The sequence below is a fragment of the Panthera onca genome, chromosome A2 (genome assembly GCF_046562875.1).
Source record: "Panthera onca isolate mPanOnc1 chromosome A2, mPanOnc1 haplotype 2, whole genome shotgun sequence".
In the NCBI taxonomy this organism is placed as follows: Eukaryota; Metazoa; Chordata; class Mammalia; order Carnivora; family Felidae; genus Panthera; species Panthera onca.
This window is the reverse complement of record NC_138340.1, coordinates 168764829-168781248: the sequence shown is the minus strand read 5'-3', so window position 1 is coordinate 168781248 and position 16420 is coordinate 168764829. Positions and strand designations below refer to the sequence as shown.

The window sequence follows — 16420 nt, the reverse complement described above, 5'->3', positions numbered from 1 at the left end:
TAGTATGTGTCTTCCCCTTTAGAGACAAGGGTTGAATTGTGCCAAGAGTAGAAGGTGCTAAGAAGAGGGTGCCAGGTTCAGGGGGAGGAGCCATGGGGGGTCCTGTAGAAGCCTCCTCTCCTCGTCTTGATGCTGCTTTGCTGGATGTCAAGACAGGCCGCTGGCTCTAAATATGAGTGACAGAGAACCGAGTCCTTCGGTCTGAAGGTGAATCACTGGTATCTTTTCTTTCTGAGAGCTGACATGGTGTCAGCAGAGGGCCAGGTCTGTGTTCATCTCCCTGTTAGCCACAATTTCTGCATTGTGACAAATGCAATGGGAGACCGTCTTCATTTGCTTACTTGTGTCCTCTGCCCCAGCTAAAAGGTAAAGAGCAAGTTCACTGCCTCTGTCTCTTGAAGAAGATCCAGAAACAGACTGTTAACCACAGTTATGAGCGGTCAGGGTAAGGGTTTTTTGAGGGATAATTGAGAAAGGGGAGTTAGGGGTGCTTATTTTAGCTAATTTTGAACATAAGACTTTCTAGACATCTTTGCCAACTAAGACATATTCTGTATTGGTGAATGTAATTTTTTTTTTTCTTTCTTGCCCTTGCCTGTGTTTGTTTTAGTGTTAAGAAATGAGCCGAGGGGCGCCTGCCTGGCTCAGTTGGTGGAGCATGTGACTCTTGATCTCAGAGTTGAGTTTGGGCCCCACACTGGGGGAGATTACTTAAAAATCCTTTAAAAAAATGAATTGAAGAATGTTCTGTCTTTCTATATTCCTGGAAGAGTTTGTGTAAGATTAGAAGTAATTCCTTGGATTTGTTGTTAACACTCAACTCAATCTGTCTGAGCTGAGTGTTTTCTTTGTGGGAAGAGGTTAATTAGTTTTTTAAATTTATACATGAGTTTTCAGAATAGTCAGGTTTTTCTCTTTTATCTCGTGTCAGTCTTGATGGGAAAAATAATCCAATTTGTGAAAAAACATAATTCAGTTTTTATTGGGCCAAAATAGTTCATAAAATCCTCCTCTGGGCATACACCCTGGAGAAGTTCCTGTGCACAAGCACGAGGACCCTCGGAGCTCCAGTGTCTGCGGCAGCCGGGTGGAAATAGCGCCGACTCCCTTCTGGGGGTGGGGCAGCCGTTGCTCCTGCTCCGTGGGGACGGCGGGACACGGCGGACGGCACCTCAGGGAGCGTGATGTTGAGGAAAAGAGCAAGTCATAGAAAAACAGTGTGATTTCCTTCTGGAAAGTTTAAAAACATGTAAAACTGAACACTCTTTTTCCTGTGTTCACACAACATCTCAATATACTATTATTAATATGTATTGATAATATATCAATAAGCAAGGGAAGATAACAAAATTCAGAACACAGTATGGCAGGGAAAGTTGGGAGGGTGTGTGAGATGCTTCAGAGGTTACAGTAGAAATAAACTGGAAACAGGTATTTGCGTGCTCATTTTACTGTTCATAACCTTATACATGTTATATTCTTTTGTATTCAATATTTAACGAAAATTTAATCAGCTGTGAGGAAGAGAGAGCATACACATCTTTGTCAAAGGATGTGTTTTCAACTTGGGAGCACTCAGACACGGATCTCTCCAGCTGTGAACACTCCACTAGGCCAGCTCCCAGGTGCGTGGAAGAAGTGATGGCCCCACAGAGTGAAGATGCCAGAACCACTGTGCAAACCGTGGAAGGAGGCTCAGAGAGGTGCATGTGCTGGTGCGGGCTCTACACAGGGCCACAAAACCCACTGCAGGGCTACGTTCCATGGGAGGACACTGCTCACTGAAGCCAGATGTCTACCCTGGGGACAGGCTGATGGTGAGATAGGCCGTTATGGAACTAAGCTCTTTGACAGCCATGAGATTACAGGGCCCTGACCAAGACAACCAGCTGGCGGGAAGTGAACGTCAGACGGGTGGAGGCAATAATCGAAAAGAAGACAAGGCCAGAGGTCTTGTCCCAGCCCAGGAGAGTCAGAGAGGGCTCTGGAATGCAGCGTCCCACAGTAGATGGGCAGTAAGGAGTCTGGTCAGTCTCTACCACCCAAGGAAGTCAAGTGGCCCCAGTGAGAATTCTCATTCTTTTGTCCGGGTTCCAGACCTGAGCTGTGACTTACCAAGAGGCCAGGTACCCCAAAAGAAGGAAGTGTATGTAATTCTGTCCCCAAAGGGGCCTATGACCAGAGATCCTGGGGCTCTGGGAAAAGGTGATCCCCGAACATTGTAAAGACCCTGGGTGTGAGCTGACACGGTTGCGGGACGGCCCTGGGTTCCAGGTAATAAATGGAGACTGGCCCGCTGGCCTATGAGGACATGGTTGTGCAGAAGGCCACATGGAGGCCTCAGAAACAGCCCCGCCCTCCTGAGCCAGCAAGTGAAGCATGACATCACATCCAACAGGAGTGATGGAAACAGGTGCCACAGGGAAGAGCTGAGGAAAATAGGTGGGCGGAGCCATCTCCTTGCCTTCAGCTCATGGCTTGGCTCCCACAAAGCCAAATAGAGCCCGGAGGACGAGGTGGATGCTGCCACCCCAGGTGTTAGCAGCCGTGACATCTCTGCTCACGCAGGCCAACCTCGCCCCGGACTTGGAGTGGATGGTTTCTGAATGGGCAAACATCTTTTCCATCCTTGGAAAAGAATATTAGGGACATTTGGCATTCATATGAAATGAACAAAATTATATATAGTTTTTCCCCAAAGTCCTGTTAATCTTCTCATCTTCTGTCACAGTTCCGAAGAAATCCTGCTATCTGGACACCTTGCTGGAGGCCACCAGCTAGGGCATCATGCTGAATCAGGCCGTGTGAGCAAGAAGTGGCTGGGCATGGGGGTTTTAAAGTGTGCTGCGGATTGAGAGGTAAGCCTGGGTGGTCACTGTTGTTCATACACATTGGTCTGGATTCCTCATGGCCAGTGAATGGCCTGAGCTAGTGTCCTGGGTGGTCAGCCTGGTCAGTAGTATAGGCAAAACACGCAGGAAGGTTCCACAGCACAAGCCTCACAAAAGCGCCCTCCAGGGATGAGGCACCAAACGGCGGAGACATGGTGTGACCAAGTTGGTCATGGTTGGTGCCACCGCATCATCAGCCACACAGTGCTAGCTTGGTGGCATGAAACCCGCCACAGGGCAGGGGTGGGGGCTCCACGTGGGCCCAACACTAAGGGCTCCCACTTCCTGAGGCCTGTCTAGTGCCGCCACCACCCAGCGGGCCCCTGCCCACCTTAGAAACAAGGCCCTTGTTACGGGACTGTCTCTAGCAGACTAGTCAGCCCTTTGCTAACTGCAGAGCTGTGAAGAAGGGTGACTCTTTAAAAACTGTCCTAGCACAAAACATTTAAACTATAAGTTGTTTCTAAGGTGAGAACTATTTCTCGAGGTAACCCTCAGAATCGAATAATAAGAAAACGAGGAGGAAGGCTACACCACCTTGTTTAGTTTGAAAATATTCCGTGTAAAATGCAGTGCCCCTTTGGGACCACTGATGGCTAACCGGTGGTTTGTTCTTTGCATGAGAACTGAGAACTGGGGGCAGGGCACACGGCATTGGCTTTGGACAACGGGTCACGCTAAGTGTCAGTCGAGCGAAAGCCTCTCGTTCCCTGTGCTCCTGGAGCAGAGAGCGGCCGTGCATGGCGGGCTAGGGTTCAGCCTGCCTGGTCCCACGTGGAGCACGTCCTGTACACGTGTCCAGGAGCACATGCTTCCTGAGGTCTCTGTGGCTGCCTCTCACAGGCCCAGGTTCTCATGGATGTTCTGGCATCTTTTATAGCTAACTTGTGACTGAACCACGCTTCTTTCTAAAATAAAGGATATTTCCGAAGGATTAATTTCAGCAGAGATGTCTTAACTCTGCTGCTAATGTGTTGTAATAGGTGGCTTTTCTGTCACGTTGCAGCCTTTTTTTGGTATTTTTTCTAGGAAGGGAAATTTCCTGATTTACATTTCTCTAGATTCCTGGCACCAGCATCTGACAGGGAGTCTTGTGTCCCTTGGGGACATCTCTTCAGCCTCTGTCACTCATGGCACATGAAGCTCCTTCCACGGGTGACACAGCAAATGTAACAAATGTATTTGAGAAGCACACGCAGAACGGTTTCAAAAGGGTTCTGAATCTCCTGCCTCCCAGACGGACAGACAGACAGACGGGCGTGGCAAGGACAGGCGTACGAAAGAAAACATGAGTCAGGCTTCCAATTCTTGCCCGTAAATCAACTCTCACGATAGAACGGACTCAACACCACGGCCTCTCCAGGTTCAGCTGAGGCAGTGTTTACCCCAGCTCCACGGTCGTCCCGTGAGTATCACACCTCACGGCGTGTGCTGGCCCTGTCTGCACAGCAGCCCACGCTGATCACCCCCAAGTGGACTTAACACTGAGTGGTAGCTCTTGCTCTCCTTGTGGAAGAAAATGAGTTTTATGGATGATAGTTTCCACTCAAATGCACATTCTCCCGTCTTGCCAAAAGCCCATGTTGATAAGTCTCTAGGGTAGATCATTTTACGAGATTTTTCTGAGATAAACATGGCATGTGGGGTGCGTGCTCACTGAGGGACCCTGTGGTAGTCTGGGTGATGGCCCCCCAAAATATTTGTTACAGGTGCACCTGGCTGGCTCAGTTGGTGGAGCATGCACTCTTGATCTTGGGGCCATGAGTTTGAGCCCCACGATGAGTATAGAGATTACTTAAATAAATATATATGTTTGCATATCTGTATATTACTTAAATGTATTTGTTATAATCCCTGGAATCTTTCAATATTACCTTATATGGAAAAATAGATTTTGCAGATGTGATGAAGCTTAGGATCTTGAGTTGGGGGATGTTACCCTGCTTTATCCGGTGGACCCTGGTGCCATCACAAGTGTCCTTATCAGGGAGCCGGGGGCTGATTGGTCACACGCACAGAAGGCAGATTTGACCACAGAGGTGGAGACTGGAGGGATGTGGCTGGGAGCCTTGAACTGCAGGCAGCTGCCAGAAGCTGGAGAAGGCACGCACGAATCCTCCCACTCAGGCTTCAGAGAGAGTGTGACCCCACAAAGCCTTTGTTTATGCCAGTGAGGCCGTGGACTGCTGGCCTCCAGAACTGAGAGAATGAGTTTGTGTTGTGTGACACCCCAAAGTTTGTGGTCATTCCCGTTGCAGCAGCCACAGCAAGCATACTGACCCCATCTTCCACCAAAACTCATGCAAGTGTAGGAAACTCAGATGTTGGGCAACTTCCCTCGAAAAGCTCACACTTCCATTCTGGAGCACCTGCCCACAAGTGCTTTTCCGCTCAGTACACATGGGATACAGCAGAGCCTCCCGGCCAACAACATAACACAACCCAACACAACACAACCATTCCCAGCAGGGAGACCCTCCTGGAGTGAGTTTCTGATCCTCCTGTAGGGCTGCCTGGGTGTAGTCCGTGATCTGCAGTCCCAGTGGTACTCACGTCATTAAATAGCACAGCTGTGTTCAGTAGTGGGTGACAGGATGGGACCGTGAAATGAGCTGAAATGCATAACATGTACACCACAGAGACGGGAAAGGAACACGAGGGGAAATGGCCTGGGGCCAGTGCTGGTTGGTGGCTGGAGCTCTGTGACTCCCCCTTCTTGCCTCCCATTCCACATCCCCCTGGACATTTGGTGGAGGTCTTCTGCTGAGGTAACCCACGCGTTCATTTCTAAGGGTCTGTAGCAAGCCAAGATAATTTTCTCAAGAAGAAAATGCCGCCAAGTGCCTGCCCATGCTTCAAAATCCAGGAGCTCGCCCTGTGTTAACACTTTTCTACAGGAGAGTACAGGCCCCATCTGTATGGAAACTTTGGCCCTGCTTTATGACAAATGGCAAAGCAGCTTGCCCTGTAGTTGGAAAAGCTTTTGATTTGGGGCCTCACAAAATTGGCAGCTTGCAGGTCTATCCAGGAAATGGAAGAATGCACACCTCCCAATCCTGAGAGTTCCCGAAGACCACTCTTCTTTTTATTTTATTTTATTTTATTTTATTTATTTTTGTATGTTTGTTTATTTTGAGAGAGACTGTACACAGGGCAGGGCAGAGCTGGGGGGTGGGGGGAGAGAATCCCAAGCAGGCTCGCGTTGTTAGTGCAGAGGCCGAGGTGGGGTTCCGTCTCCCCAACCGTGAGATCATGACCTGAGCCGAAGTCAGTAGTCAGACACTCAACCGACTGAGCCAACCAGGCGCCCGGGACTACTCTTCCTTCTTGGCAGTGGTGCTGCGCTAGGTCCCACATGTCCCCAGAACTTCCGTGCCATACGCAGGGCCCTCCCAATTCAGGGTCATGCTTGCCCCCTTCCTTGGTTGGTCCTGTAGTGAACTCTGGCTATAGCAGAACTCGGGAGTGACAGCTGCCGAGTTCAGTCCCAGACCTGGTATCTTCTTACATTTTTGCCATGGTCGTGACTTCTCCAAGACGCTTCTGCCTTCTTATGCAGGCCATGCTACGGTAAAGGCCATGTGATGGAAGTCAGTACCCGGCATTGTTCAAATCTTTGACAGGAGTACAGATCTCTGAAGTTCCAGAGAAATTCCTATTTTTAAAAAAACTGAATAACTTGGGGCACCTGGGTAGCTCAGTCGGTTAAGCATCCGAGTCTTGGTTTCAGCTCAGGTCGTGATTTCAAGGTTTGTGAGATTGAGCCCCGAATCGGGCTGTGTGCTGACAGTGCGGAGCCTGCTTGGGATTCTCTCTCTTGCGCTCTGCCCCTCCCCGGCTTGTGTGTGTGCTCAAAAATAAACATTTAAAAACAAAACTTAATATCTTACATGTAATAAAACTCACTGATCTTAAGTTTATAGTTTGATGAGTTTTAAAAAGTATATTTAACCAAATAGCCCATAATACCCCAATCAAGATTAGAACATTTCCATCACCCTAGAAAGTTCTCTCTCCTGCCCTCACTCTTGCAGGAAGTAGCCGACTGTTCAGATTTCCGTCACCAGGGGGGTGTGTTGCTGGTTTATAAACTTCATGAAATGAAATCACACAGGTACTCTTCTGTGTCTGGCTTCTTCCATTTTTTTTTTGTTTGTTTTTTTAGCATTTATTTATTGTTGAGAGACAGAGTATGAGCAGGGAAGGGGCAGAGAGAGGGAGATACAGAATCCAAAGCAGGCTCCAGGCTCTGAGCTGTCAGCACTGAGCCTGACGTGGGGCTTGAACCCACGAACCGCGAGATCATGACCTGAGGGGAAGTCAGATGCTTAACTGACTGAGCCACCCAGGTGCCCTTGTAGTTCATTCCTTATTGTTGAGTGGTATTCAGTTTTATTAATATACCAGCTTGCTCATCCATAGTATTGGTTTGAATTTAATATCTTTGTAGGGACGGGGAGCTTAAAGACTTTCTCGTTTCTTCCATACTTCATTCCATGGTCAGGGACTAATCTATACCTCACATTACTGAGGCTGACATCCTAGGGTACACTCAGACACCAGGGGAAAGGCATGAGGTGTGTTTGGGGGCCCATGGTGACAGACCATAGTGACATTCTGGCTTGCAAAGGGTGAGCATTAGCCCACAGTCACTGCTCTGCTGTCCCTGAGAAGTGTTAGCATCTGCCTTTCTCAGGCCTGTGACTGGAGAATGGCTACAGTTCTCTGGGAGAAGGAAGGAAAGTGGCAAGAACACATGCTGGTGATATCTGCATCCTTCCTGAAGCCCCAGGCTCTGTGTATCTGGTGATTCATTAGGATTGGGAGAGAGGCCTTGATGTCATTGTGAAGTTCCAAGTTTGCTAGACCCAGAGTTATTTTGCTTAAATAAGCCAAGTATTTTAGAAGCTGCTTGTCTAGTTTGGTCCTAGAATTATCAGGATCAGTTAGTAACCACAAGGGCTGTGAGGGAGTTTGAGGTTTTTTTCAGACCTTCTCTGTGGCTAAATAAGGCTGATCCACACTTGGGTTCTCTTGAGAAGGAATTCCCTTTTTTTGTTTTTTAAGTTTATTTATTTATTTTGAGAGAGAGAGTGAGGGAGGGGCAGAGAGAGAGGGAGAAACAGAGAATCCCAAGCAGGCTCCACACTGTCAATGCAGAGCCTGACACAGGACTTGAACCCACGAACCCTGAGATCATGACCTGAGCTGACACCAAGAGTCGGATGCTTAACTGACTGAGCCATCCAGGCGCCCTGAGAAGGAATTCTTAAATGTCCTGCGGAAATGGGCCAGCTGCTGACAGCCTCCCTTTTGCTTTCTCTGGGAAAGTGTGCTGAATTTCTCAAGTTTGTGTGGTTTCTCCTGGTCTCAAAGTCTGGCTGGCTTTTCTGGGGTGCCTGGGTGGCTTAGTCGGTTAAGATCTGACTTCGACTCAGGTCATGATCTCACAGTTTGTGGGTTTGGGCCCTGCGTGGGGCTCTGTGCTGACAGCTTGGAGCCTGGAGCCTGCTTCAGATTCTGTGTCTCCTCTCTCTCTGCCCCATCCTGCTCCCGCTTGCTCTCTCAAAAATAAATAAACATTAAAAAAAAAAAAACAAACAAAAAAACCCAAAAAAGTCTGGCTAGCTTTTCTGCACAGGCTCACCAACCATCTGCAGAAGCTTGCTTCTGTGGGGGCACGCACAAGGAGCTGGTCATGGGGTTGGGAGGTGTGTGGGTGATGAATGGGGCAATAGGGGTACCTGTGGGTCATCTGGGGGGAAGCAACAGGCAAGGTGACCCCAATGGCTCATTGGCAGGCCTTCAGGTACCCCTACCTCCTACACAGCTGGGGAAGCCGGATGCTCACTCACATGCTTGCGCTGCCCGCCTCTACCCCATAGGAGAAGGGAGGGATCAAGAAGGACTCTTGACCCTGTGCTGTGCTGCCTTGGGGGTGGGGTGACATGAAACGGTCTTCCCCTTTACAGTGCACCCAGTCTTGAATTATCATCCTCATCCTCCTCCTCCTCCTCCTCCTCCTCCTCATCAGTAGTAGTAGTAGCACGTGCTCCAACAAAATCCTCCATTAGACTCCATTAGACTCCTGGACTTCCGCAGAGGCTGTCTTTTCTGTGGGCGATTTTCAAAATCTGTTTTCTTTTGAGGTAAGACGCTAGAAAACTCTGTTGCTGTATTGATGATGTCCTACCCCTCCCCCCGTTTTTTTTGAAGGTTTTTAATTTTAATTCCAGTACAGTTAACATGCAGTGTTATATTAGTTTTGAGTGTACAATACAGTGATTCAACAATTCTATATATTACACGGTGCGCATCAGTAAAAGTGCACTCCTTAATATCCATCACCTGTGTCCCCACCCACCTCTGGTAACCATCAGTGTGTTCTCTGTGGTTAAGAGTTTGTTTCTTGGTTTGTCTCTATTTTGTTTCCTTTGCTCATTTGTTTTGTTTAATTCCACATTTGAGTGAAATCGGATGGTATTGGTCATTCTCTAACTGACATTTCACGTAGCATTACACTCTCTAGTTCCATCCATGTTGCAAATGGCAAGATATAATGTTTAATGGCTGAGTAATATTCCATTGTATATATACCACTTCTTTATCCATTCATTACTTGGTGGACACTTGGGCTGCTTCCATAATTTGGCTACTGTAAATAATGCTGCAATAAACAAGGGTGTATGTATCCCCTTGAATGGGTGTGTTTGTGTTCTTTGGGTAACTACCCAGTAGTGAAATTACTGGATGGTAGGTAGTTCTATTTTTAATTTTTTGAGTAACCTCCATACTGTTCCTCAGTGGTTGCACCAGTTTGCGTTTCCACCAACGGTGCATGAAGATTCATTTTTCTCCCCATCCTTGTCAACACTTATTTCTTGTGTGTTTTATTTTAGCCATTCTGACAGGTGTGAGGTGATCTCTCATTGTGGTTTTGACTTGCATTTCCCTGATGGTGAGTGATGTTGAGCATGTTTCCATGTGTCTGTTGGCCATCTGGATGTCTTCTTTGGAAAAATGTCTGTTCCTGTCTATCTTCTGTCCATTTTTAAATTGGGTTATTTGTTTTTTGGGTGTTGAGTTGTATCAGTTCTTTTTACATTTTGGATAGTAGCCCTTTATTAGGTATGTCATTTGCAAATATCTTCTCCCATTCTGTACATTGTCTTTTAGTTTTTTGATTGTTTCCTTTGCTGTGCAGAAGCTTTTCTATCTTGATGTAGTCCCAATAGTTTATTTTTGCTTTTGTTTCCCTTGTCTCAGGAGACATATTAGAAAAGTGTTGCTACAGCCAAGGTCAGAAATTACTGCCTGTGCTCTCTTCAAGGATTTTATGGTTTCAGGTCCCACATTTAGGTCTTTAATCCATTTTGAGTTTATTTTTGTAGATGGTGAAAGAAAGTAGTCCAGTTTCACTCTTTTGCATGTAGCTCTCCGGTTTTCCCAATAGTATTTGTTGAAGAGACTCCCTTTTTCCCATTGGATGTTCTTTCCTGCTTTGTTGAAGATTAATTGACCTGATAACTGTGCGCTTATTTCTGGGTTTTCTGTTCTGATCCATTCATCTATGTGCCTATTTTAGTGTGAGCACCATACTGTTTTGATCAATACAGCTTTGTGATATAACTTGAAGTCTGGGATTGTGATGCCTCCAGCTTTGCTTTGCTTTTTCAAAGTTGCTCTGGCTATTCGGGGTCTTATGTGGTTCCATATCTTAGGATTGCTCTAGTTTTGTGGAAAACGCCGTTGTATTTCAATAGGGATTAAATGTGTAGATTGCTTTGGGTAGTATAGACATTTTAACAATATTTGTTCTTCCAGCCCGTGAGCATGGAATGTCTTTCCGTTTCTTTGGGTTGTCTTCAATTTCTTTCATCAGTGTTTTAAAGTTTTCAGATATGGATCTTTCATCTCTTTGGTTAAGTTTATTCCTGGGTATTTTATTTTTTTGGTGCAATTGCAAATGGGATTGTTTTCTTAGTTTCTTTTTCTGTTGTTTCCTTATTAGTGTAAATAAATACAACAGATCTCCATGTATTGATTTTACTGAACTCATTTATCAGTTCTAGTAGTGTTTTGGTGCAGTCTTCCAGGTTTTCTATATAGAGCATTATGTCATCTGCAAATAGTGCAGGTTTTACTTCTTCCTTATCAATTTGGATGCCTTTTATTTCTTTTTGTTGTTGATAGCTGTGGCAGTAGTATGCAGTATATATGTTGAATAAAAGTGGTGAGAGTGGCCATCCTTGTCTTGTTCCTGACCTTAGGGGAAAAGCTCTCAGTTTTTCCCCATTGAGGATGGTGTTAGTGGGGTTTTTCATATATGGCCTTTATTATGTTGACCTTTGTTGAGGGTTTTTATCATGAATGAATGTTGTACTTTGTCAAATGCTTTTTCTGCATCTATTTAAATGATTATATCATTTTTATCCTTTCTCTTATCGAGGTGATGTATCACATTGATTAATTTGTGAATATTGAACCACCCATGTGTCCCAGGAGTAAATCCCTCTTGATTGTGGTGAATGATTTTTTTATATATATTGCTGGATTTGGTCTGCCAGTATTTTGTTGAGGATTTTTGCATCTATGTTCATCAGAGCTATTGGCTTGTAGTTTTCCTTTTTTGTGGTGTCTTTATCTGGTTTTGGTATTAGGGTAGTGCTGATCTCAGAGAATGAATTTGGAAGTTTTCCTTCCTCTTCTATTTTTTGGAGTAGTTTGAGAAGAATAGGTATTAACTCTTCTTTAAATGTTTGGTAGAATTCGCCTATGAAGCCATCTGACCCTGGACTTTTGTTTGTTGGGAGTTTTTTGATTACTTATTCAATTTCGTTGCTGGTTATCAGTCTGTTCACATTTTCTATTTCTTCCTGCTTCAGTTTTGGTAGGTTATATGTTTCTAGGAATTTGTATATTTCTTCTAGGTTGTCCAATTTGTTGGCATATAATTTTTCATAATAATCTATTACAAGCATTTGTATTTCTGTGGTGTTGGTTGTTATTTCTCCTTTTCCATTTGTGATTTTTATTTGAATTCTCTCTCCCTCCCTCTTTCTCTTTCATCTGGCTACAGGGTTATTAATTTTGTTGGTCTTATCACAGAACCAGTTACTGGTTTTGTTGATCTGTTCTATTTGTTTTTTAGTTTATTTTTATTTTTTATTATACTGGGAGAGAGAACATGTGTGATCAGGGGAGGGGCTAAGGGAGAAAGAGAGAGAATCCTGATGCAGGGCTCGATCCTGTAACCCTGGAATCATGACCCAAGCCAAAATTAAGGGTCAGATGCTCAAATAACTGAGCCACCCAAGCACCCCTGTTTTTTAGTTTCTACTAGGTTTATTCTCTAATCTTTATTATTTCCTTCCTTCTGCTGATTTTGGGTTGTTTCTTTTTTTTTTTTCTTTTTTCTTTTTCTAGTTCCTTTAAGTGTAAGTTTATGTTGTTTATATGAGATTTTTCTTGCTTCTTGAGGTAGGCCTGTATTGCTATAAACTTCCTCCCTCTTAGAACCCTTTTTGCTGCATCCCAAAGATTTTAGACCATTTTGTTTTCATTTTCATTTGTTTCCATGTAATTTTTCATTTCTTTGATTTCTTGGTTGACCCATTCATTGTTGAGTAGATGTTATTTAACCTCCATATATTTTGTTCTTTCCAGATTTTTTCCTGTGGCTGATTTCTACTTTCATAGTGTTGTGGTCAGAAAAGATGCGTGGTACGACTTTGGTCTTTTTAAATTCATTGACACTGGTTTTATGATCTATTCTGGAGAATGTTCCATGTGCACTTGAAAAAAAATGTGTATTCTGCTGTTTTAGATGGAATGTTCTGACTGTATCTGTTAAGCCCATCTTCTCCTCTACTTTAATTATCCACATTTGATTATTGTTATCTGGATCTATTATTTTACTAGGAATTGCAAAATGGTGATTTTCTAACTGTCACTCTTTTGTTTTGGTCACCTGGACTTTTTCTGCAAAGAAGAACTTTCCTTCAGAAATCATCCTGAAATGTTATTCATGCAGAAAAGTCAGGATAAATGCTTTGATTCTTTATTTTCCAGTTTTTAGAAGAATGAATTCATGCCCTAGCAACTATTGAAGACTACTAATATTCTCTTAGTTTTATTATGAACAGTATACATTTTTATAAGTCTGGTGAATTTTAATCCATTGCACTCATTTTGTTAATGCTCAGATTTCCCTGTCTTTGGGAGCCTTTGTGGGAGCCGTTTTCGAGTTTATTCATGTGGCCCTTTGACAAGACCCTGGTCTCATCTACAAGTTTCTACACTAGGAGCATCTCAGTTCTGGAGTTCTGTGATAAACCCTTTGGGACATTCTGTGTGGCTTTGAGATTAAATCTGGCTTCACATTTTGGTGTAGCCTCTGTGAGGCTGGGGCAGGTTATGAAAACTCTCAGAGTATCACTTTATTTCTAAAATCTGGATAATAACACTCATCTCACATTAGTGAGGTATCAGATAGATATGAAGCACCTCTGAATATTTCCCTTTTCCTTATTTCAGAGAATATTTCTCGACATTCCTCTTATGCACACAGCATTTTGCTGAGTAGGTGGTAGCTGTGTAATGAAGCTTACCCACTGATAGTTTACACACGGTGAGGGCACTAAGGTGGTACTCGGGGGAGGCATCATTAATATCTTAAAGTGTTGTATGAGTGCATGGCGTTCAAATTGGGATTTCCTCTCTATCCCATCCTCACAGCTACTCGGTTTTCAGAAGTTGCCTGTTGGGAATTAGAGTCCAAATCAGATGTCAGGCTGTGTTGGTTTGGATCTGCCAATAAAAATCATCTGAATTCTGATTTGGAACTAATCTACCGTCCCATGTGGTCTTAGCTCTGCTCCATTTGGTCAGAGAGATACTTGCCTTTCCAAAGGGAACTATAGTTTAATTAATTGAGGCTTGTTGGGTCCTCTATAATCCCCAGGTTGAAACATAAATTATAAACGAGGAGGCTCTCTTACTGCAAATGAATGAATGGAGTCTTGCTTTGTGGGAACTTGAGTTCTGAAATCCAAATGGCAACACTCTTGGTTACTCTGATTGAAAGTGGCCACTCAAGTTGGCACATCTAAGACACATAGGAATGCAGATGGTTGGCTTGCAACCTTGCCCACAGCAGAGCTGTTCAGAGAACTGACAGGAGGCTGAGGCTGTTTGCAGCCTTGGTCTGAAGGACTTGGTTCTCGGCAGGGCAGACCTTTTCTTTGGCACGGTGGTCCCTGTGGGTCCAGGGGCATGAATGCTGGCTGATAACCTGGGGGAAAGCAGATGATAGGAGGGGGTGTCCCAGATAGGAGGGGGTGAGGCAGTGCCCAAGGTTGGCTTCGTCTTTTTCTGCGGCTTTGCCGGGAGACTTTCAGCCTGGTCCTTGTACCACTTGTCCATCTAGAACATTCTCGGAAAGCACCATAGGATATGAATATCTTTCAAGACTGATAAGCCAGCTTGTTGGGAGAGTGTGACTTTGTATGAGGTTTACCTTTTGGTGAAGTACACGAAAGGCACGTCTTCAGGTTTTCCCTGATGTATACCTCCTTCTGACTCTAAGTGAAAGAAACAACACCGATATAATTGTGCCAAATACCTCTGGCATCACCACTCTAAACAGCAACCAGCAACAGCCTGTTGAGCAAGCTGACCCCTGCTCTGGAGACATGACAAGGACTGGCTTCTAGAGCTTTCTCACCAAACTGGGATGGTGAACCAGGGAGGACTGGCAATTGTGGGATGTTGGGACTCTGCAGCGACACCATGGCTTTGAATCCTGATTCTGCTGCTTAAACTGGCTATAGGATCTTGGAAAGATGGTTTGAATCTCCTCATCTTGGTCCCCTCACTTGTAGAACAGGGATACCAGTGCCCATCCGTCGCTGCAATCATTGTCTGGCACCTTGCCAGTGCTTTATAAAGTTAGGCATTTCTCTCATTATTAACAGTTCATGACTGTTTATTAGTAATAAAGAATCCGGAGCCAGTTGACTTAAAAGCCTGCAATTTGTCTGCAAGCCTGTGAACAGAGTGACTGAGGCATCGACAAACCTGGCAAAGCAAAGGGCTGCCTAGGAGGCAGGGAGCCTGCCAAGCCAAGGAAGACAGAGATGCAGGGCAGGGAGTGGCACCTGTCCTCAGGAAGGGTCATACCCAGGGACCAGCACCGAACATTTTCGGCGCATTCACTCCCATGACCCACGTTCCGGGATAGAGGATCTGCCTGGGCTTGTTCAAGCCCAAGTCTGTACCTGGTGGCGCATCTTGACAGACATATGTTTTTGAGGGGAGAAGGCCCACAAACAGGGGTGCTGTTGGCCATAGGGGAGCAGTGCCTGCGGACAACAGCTCCGCACCGTGCAGGGTCAGCTGCACCCTCCTGCCCCCTTGGCCTCTGATGACTGGCAAAAGGCCAATAACACAGCATCCAACACGCTCAGCCTAATTTTTCTAAGTGTGGGGGTCCAGGAACAATATTAGGGATGCAGTCTCCCCTTCTCTCTCTCTCTCTCTGGGGCTGTCACTATCTAGTTGTGCCGCAGAGGTGGGAGGAAGCTGGTGCCCTTGGAACAAGACCTCAAGGAGTGGCAGGTGATTTCTCGGTGACGAAGTGCTGGGGCTGCCTTATCTGCAGCCACGGGGTAGAGGCGGTTCGCTCCTGGCCTACACAAACCTCTCTGGGGCCTGGCAGCGTGCTTGCTTCTCAGGTGGAACCGGACCATCAGGTAACTCACACCCCGGGTCACTGTTCAAAGAGACACCCAGGCAGCTGTGTTTAAATGATGAAAAATAGCCAATTAAAAATGGCCAATCTGGCAGTTTCGACTGTTTTAGTCAATGATTCCGATTTCATCGCAGCTAAGCATACTACGATGACATTGAGCCAGGGCCAAATTGTTTGTCTAACAATTTGAGGATGCTCATGACCACATTTTCAAGTGCCCCTGTTCACATGGAGTGGGCAAAAGCTGTCTGTGCTGACCCTGAATCTCATCACAAATCTCTCCTCCTTGAGAAAACTATTGCTGATCGAGGGGGAGCCCAGTGAGCATTTCCAGCCTGGCATGCTGAACGCGCAGCTCCCGCCTGAAGGGGAGTGCGAAGCAGCGCTCAGGGCGCTGTTGACATCGCGAGGCAGCTTCCTCTGGCTCTCCCCATGCCACCGGACCCCCTACAGCTGGCCGCCTCCTCCATACAGCCCAGCCACCCCATCGTGAACACTTTCTGGTCTGTTAGGTGTCACAGTTCTGCGATGTCAGCCCCGATGTTTCCCAGAGCACCGAATGATGCAGTCAAAACCGTCAGGTTGGCCAAGAGTTTGGTCTGTCACTGCTCCGCGACATTCAAGGCCACAGAGCTGACATGCACTGCATCAGAACTGAGCCCTGACCTTCTGACCCCACGTCCTGCGTCTTTCCTGGGAGTTCCACCCCACTCACCTACTCAGCCTCACAGGACGTCCTCGGAGAAAGATAAGGCTCAAGGGCTGTGTCTGACCTTGA

The 16420-nt window shown here is 45.8% G+C and overlaps 1 long non-coding RNA gene across 2 annotated transcripts; it reads left to right on the top strand.

The window, feature by feature from the left end:
* Positions 1 to 1477: 1477 nt before the first annotated feature.
* Positions 1478 to 9296, top strand: LOC145713036 (uncharacterized). 2 transcript variants are annotated; one of them, XR_014135990.1, is made up of 3 exons: positions 1478 to 1703; positions 2732 to 2858; positions 8864 to 9296. It is a non-coding gene; the product is annotated as an uncharacterized LOC145713036 (long non-coding RNA). The 2 variants fall into 2 exon arrangements; XR_014135991.1 differs by having other exon boundaries at positions 1478 to 1817.
* The last annotated feature ends 7124 nt before the right edge of the window (positions 9297 to 16420 follow it).